Source organism: Salvelinus fontinalis, chromosome 20 (assembly GCF_029448725.1).
Source record: "Salvelinus fontinalis isolate EN_2023a chromosome 20, ASM2944872v1, whole genome shotgun sequence".
Lineage (NCBI taxonomy): Eukaryota > Metazoa > Chordata > Actinopteri > Salmoniformes > Salmonidae > Salvelinus > Salvelinus fontinalis.
Window position 1 is genome coordinate 13,390,571 of NC_074684.1, and position 6,000 is coordinate 13,396,570.

At 41.2% G+C, this 6,000-nt stretch overlaps 1 protein-coding gene across 1 annotated transcript in view; it reads right to left on the reverse strand.

The window, feature by feature from the left end:
- Positions 1-133, reverse strand: part of LOC129817338 (ankyrin repeat and SOCS box protein 2-like) — a 42,084-nt gene extending 41,951 nt beyond the window's left edge. The window contains exon 1 of the mRNA XM_055872470.1: positions 41-133. The gene's annotated coding sequence lies outside the window, so the exon portion shown is untranslated. The remainder of the gene's footprint in view (positions 1-40) is intronic.
- Positions 134-6,000: the final 5,867 nt, after the last annotated feature.

Here is a 6,000-nt window from a genome sequence, read left to right on the forward strand (position 1 = left end):
ACGTTGTCAAATAACAATTTAATAGAAAAATATGTCTTACCTTTCTCCTAAACTTTGACTGTTTTCCTAAAAAAAAGTGTCCAAGTTTTCCTCTTTGGTTAGTCTCCCCTACTAAGACTTCTCCACTTCTCTGTCAGTGGAGGTTTCTGAAACTGGGCTTCTGTCTGTCTGGTATATTTCTTGAGGCATATGATATGGTGGGGGGGGGGGGACTTTTCATCTACCTCCTTCATAACTCAGAATGCTCCTGGGGGGGAGCTGGCCCACTTTTTTGAAGAGGGACGGATAGTACTGAACAACAAAACAAATAGCTGGAAGTGTTGGCGTAATAAATTAAACACGTTTATTTGTCACGTGCACAGGACACAGTGAGTGTAAATGGTACAGTGAAATCCTTACACACAAAAAAAATAGCAAGGTTGAGGAGGAGCTAGCAAAACGGCCACCATCTTGTCTAATAATAATGTGGTGAATATCTTCATCAGGTAATGTGACTCATAGAATTCGTACATATTACAATTGAGTGATATTGTCTGTGTTCAATGTAAACCAACTGGTGTGAGTAGTCCCAAGTACAGTGTTTTGGATTGTAGTCCTCCTGTGCTAGGACAATCATCTGCTGAGTCTGGATGAGGTTTTGTTGCGGCGAGTCGGTGTGACTTGTTCCTTATGTTGAGTAGTCTGGTTTTGTCTTGTGTTACAATCACTGCAATGCAAAGAGGTGTTAAAATTCATTGTGGATGCCTGTTCCGTATTTTTAGACAACAACAAAAAAGGGTCAAGTTTATTGACAAGGTAACCTTCCCGTTGTGTTGGCAGGCCAATCTGCATCATGTGTTAGTTTAAATTCTGAACCTTGTACACTTTACATGTATTCTCGTATGAGGGAAAGGTCACAGATACCCCACAAGCTGGATTCCAGAATACCAGCCACTAGAGTTACAGTTGTATCATCAGTAAGTCTTTTAATACCCTGTTGAGTGTAGAGCTTGGAGGTTAGTTTAGCACTGACCTCAGTACTATGGTTAGGGGTTAGTAAAGTACTTGCTTAATTGTTTGTTGTGGTGCAGAAGAAGAAGTTAAAGGCTGTTGCAGAAAGCCTGGCGTTGACAGAAAACACAATTTATATAAATGTTTTCATTTAGCAGACAGTCTTATCCAGAGCAACTTACAGGAGCCCTTCTCAAGGGCACATTGACAGATTTTTCATCTAGTCAACTCTGGGATTCAAACCAGCGTCCTTTCGGTTACAAGCCCAACACTCTTAACCAGTAGGCTACCTGTTGCCCAGTTTTGCCTACAGTATCAAAGTGGAAATATAAGTGTGAAAATTACAAAATTACATTGGTTTCCTTACCCTGTAAGCAGTCTATGGACAAGGTATGACAGTAATTCATGCTTTGGCAGAGGTTCCTTCACCTAATGTTTTAGTATTTGTGGCACAAATCCCATTCAAGTCATGGTACCATTATTAGCATTTTTCACGCCTCATGTTCAAATGCTCTGTGACTTTTTTGACCTTCAAAATCTGTTTTTAGATACTTTTCTGATGATATGGGCATAATGCGCTGAAAATGCTAATATCAGTACGTAGTGGCACTCAAGGCGTCGGAGGCAGCATTTCGGTGGACGTCTTTTCCTTCCAGGAGCAGGCCAAGACTAAAGTTGAAAACAAAATGTTGAATTGTTTAAAAAGTAGCTTGTTAGTCAATCAGGCCCAGGTGTAGCAGACCTAGGCCAACTCCTGTCTCCTTTACTAAACAACTACTAATATCCAACTTCGGCTTGGAGAATGTCTGTTCTTTACTATAAATATTTAGCTAGGTAGCTGTCCATTGCTAGCTGGTCGGATGGGAATCTAGGCAGGTTGGAACTGCATAGCTAGCTAGCTAGTATTAAAGATCAACAAACAAGGCAAACAGTATTATGCAGGCTAGATTAAGCTAGCTTGCAACCTTCGCTAGATGGGTTATGAAACAAATGCCTAATTGGAAAATAGTTAGCTAGCTTGCTGTCTTTGGTTTGCTAGAAAGTTGTCACAATCAAAGTGCTCAACAGCTACCTAGCTAGCTCAGCCGCTTAAAGGGGCAATCAGCAGCTGCTACATAAATTGTTGTTAATGATATGTACCCATTGATTCTTGAAGAATATCGCTTATGAGCTTAGTTCAACAGTCGTACCCCATCAGAACCCCAAAATATAAGCTTGTTTTACTTCAATGTTTGTAAACAAAGAAAATGTAAACAAACACTACAGTGGCTTGCGAAAGTATTCACCCCCTTGGCATTTTTCCTATTTTGTTGCCTTACAACCTGGAATTAAAAATTATTTTGGGGGGATTTGTATCATTTGATTTACACAACATGCCTACCACTTTGTTTTTATTGTGAAACAAGCAAGAAATAAGACAAAACAGAACTTGAGCGTGCATAACTATTCACCCCCTTAAAGTCAATAGTTTGTAGAGCCACCTTTTGCAGCAATTACAACTGCAAGTCTCTTGGGGTATGGTATGTCTCTATAAGCTTGGCATATTTAGCCACTGTAATTTTTGCCCATTCTTCAAGGAAAAACTGCTCCAGCTCCTTCAGGTTGGATGGGATCTGCTGGTGTACAGCAATCTTTAAGTCATACCACAGACTCTCAATTGGATTGAGGTATGGGCTTTGACTAGACCATTCCAAGACATTTTAAATGTATCCCCTTAAACCACTTGAGTGTTGCTTTAGCAGTATGCTTAGGGTCATTGTCCTGCTGGAAGGTGAACCTCCGTCTCAGTCTCAAATCTCTGGAAGTCTGAAACAGGTTTCCCTCAAGACTTTCTCTGTATTTAGCACCATCCATCATTCCTTCAATTCAAAGTCCCTGTCGATGAAAAACATCCCCACATCATGATGCTGCCACCACCATGCTTCTCAGGGTGATGAGAGGTGTTGGGTTTGCGCCAGACATAGCATTTTACTTGATGGCCAAAAATCTACATTTTAGTTTCATCTGACCAGAGTACCTTCTTCCATATGTTTGGGGAGTATCCCACATGCCTTTTGGCAGACGCCAGACGTGTTTGCTTATTTGTTTCTTTAAGTAATGGCTTTTTTCTGACCTCTCTTTTGTAAGGCCCAGCCCTGTGGAGTGTACGGCTTACAGTGATCCTATGGACAGATACTCCAATCTCCACTGTGGAGCTTTGCTGCTCCTTCAGGGTTATCTTTGGTCTCCTTGTTCCCTCTCTGATTAATGCCCTCCTTGCCTGGTCTGTGAGTTTTGGTGGGCGGCCCTCACTTGGCAGGTTTGTGTGGTGCCATGTTCTTCCATTTTTTAATAATGGATTTAATGGTGCTCCTTGATGTTCAAAGTTTTGGATATTTTTTGAGAACCCAACCCTGATCTGTATTTCTCATGTGACAGATCATGTGACACTTAGATTGCACACAGGTAGACTTTATTTAACTAATTATGTGACTTCTGAAGGTAAATGGTTGCACCAGATTCTATTTAGGGGCTTCATAGCAAAGGGGGTGAATACATATGCATGCACCACTTTTCCGTTTTTAATGTTTTAGAATTTATTGAAATTCTTCTTGGAACACCAGTCTCAACGTCAACAGCGAAGAGGCGACTCCGGGATGCTGGCCTTCTAGGCAGAGTTGCAGTGAATAAGCCATATCTCAGACTGGCCAACAAAAATAAAAGATTAAGATGGGCAAAATAACACAGACACTGGACAGAGGAACTCTGCCTAGAAGGCCAGCATCCCGGAGTCGCCTCTTCACTGTTGACGTTGAGACTGGTGTTTTGCGAGTACTATTTAATGAAGCTGCCAGTTGAGGACTTGTGAGGCGTCTGTTTCTCAAACTAGACACTAATGTACTTGTCCTCTTGCTCAGTTGTGCACTCGGGCCTCCCACTCCTCTTTCTGTTCTCGTTAGAGCCAGTTTGCACTGTTCTGTGAAGGGAGTAGTACACAGCGTTGTACGAGATCTTCAGTTTCTTGTCAATTTTTCACATGGAATAGCCTTCATTTCTCAGAACAAGAACAAGACCCACGAGTTTCAGAAGAAAGGCCTTTTTTGAGTCTGTAATCGAACCCACAAATGCTGATGCACCGATACTCAACTAGTCTAAAGAAGGAAAGTTTTATTGCTTCTTTAATCAGGACAACAGTTTTCAGCTGTGCTAACATAATTGCAAAAGGGTTTTGTAATGATCAATTAGCCTTTTAAAATGATAAACTTGGATTAGCTAACACAACGTGCCGTTGGAACGCAGGAGTGATGGTTGCTAATAATGGGCCTCTGTACGCCTGTGTTAATATTCCATAAAATATCTGCCGTTTCCAGCTACAATAGTAATTTACAACATTAACAATGTATATACTGTATTTCTGATCAATTTGATTTTATTTTAATGACAAAAAATGTGTTTTTCTTTCAAAAACAAGAACATTTTTAAGTGACCCCAAACTTTTGAACGGACACTTGATAGAGGAAGATTGGAAAAAAGTGTTATGGATAGACAAATCTAAGTTTGAGGTGTTCGGATCACAGAGAAGAACATTCGTGAGATGCAGAACAATTTTAAAGATGCAGGGGGAGTGCTTGACGCCATCTGTCAAGCATGGTGGTGGCAATGTGATGGTCTGGGGGTGCTTTGGTGGTGGTAAAGTGGAAGATTTGTACAGGGTAAAAGGAATCTTGAAGAAGGAAGGCTGTCACTCCATTTTGCAACGCCATGCCATACCCTGTGGGTGGCTCTTAATTGGAGCCAATTTCCTCCTACAACAGGACAATGACCTAAAGCACAGCTCCAAACTATGCAAAAACTATTTAGGGAAGAAGCAGTCAGCTGGTATTCTGTCTATAGTGGAGTGGCCAGCACAGTCACCGGATCTCAACCCTATTGAGCTGTTGCGGGAGCAGCTTGACCGTATGGTACGTAAGAATTATCCATCAAGCCAATCCAACTTGTGGGAGGTTATTCAGGAAGCATGGGGTGAAATCTCTTCAGATTACCTCAACAAATTGACAACTAGAATGCCGAAGGTCTGCAAGGCTGTAATTGCTGCAAATGAAGGATTCTATTTGCCAGCAGCATACCACTCTGCATACCACTACTGGCTTGCTTCTGAAGCTAAGCAGGGTTGGTCCTGGTCAGTGCCTGGATGGGAGACCAGATGCTGCTGGAAGTGGTGTTGGAGGGCCAGTAGGAGGCACTCTTTCCTCTGGTCTAAAAAAATACCCCAATGCCCCAGAGCAGTGATTGGGGACACTGCCCTGTGTAGGGTGCCGTCTTTCGGATGGGACGTTAAACGGGTGTCCTGACTCTCTGAGGTCATTAAAGATCCCATGGCACTTATCGTAAGAGTAGGGGTGTTAACCCCGGTGTCCTGGCTAAATTCCCAATCTGGACCTCAAACCATCACGGTCACCTAATAATCCCCAGTTTACAATTGGCTCATTCATCCCCCTCCTCTCCCCTGTAACTATTCCCCAGGTCGTTGCTGCAAATGAGAACGTGTTCTCAGTCAACTTACCTGGTAAAATAACGGTAAAATAAATAAATAAATAAAAATGACAAAAGCAAAGTTTGAAGGACACAATTATTATTTCAATTAAAAATCATTATTTATAACCTTGTCAATGTCTTGACTATATTTCCTATTCATTTTGCAACTCATTTCATGTATGTTTTCATGGAAAACAAGGACATTTCTAAGTGACCCCAAACTTTTGAACAGTAGTGTTAATTGATTATTGCAGCCAATTTCTGTAACTCAAGTCTAACTCATTATAATAGTTTATTTATTGTTCTAAATGAAAAGTAGATATATATCCTTTATAGAATTAGCCTTGAGTTTGGCTTGGATGTGGTTGATAGAAAAGGTATCCAAGGCACGGCTGGAAATGGAGCACCAAAAGGTGACTTATTCAAATCATCATACTGTCTGTCGTATGCAGGTAAATCTTTTTACATCAGAAATAGACTAATCTTTTAAAGTTA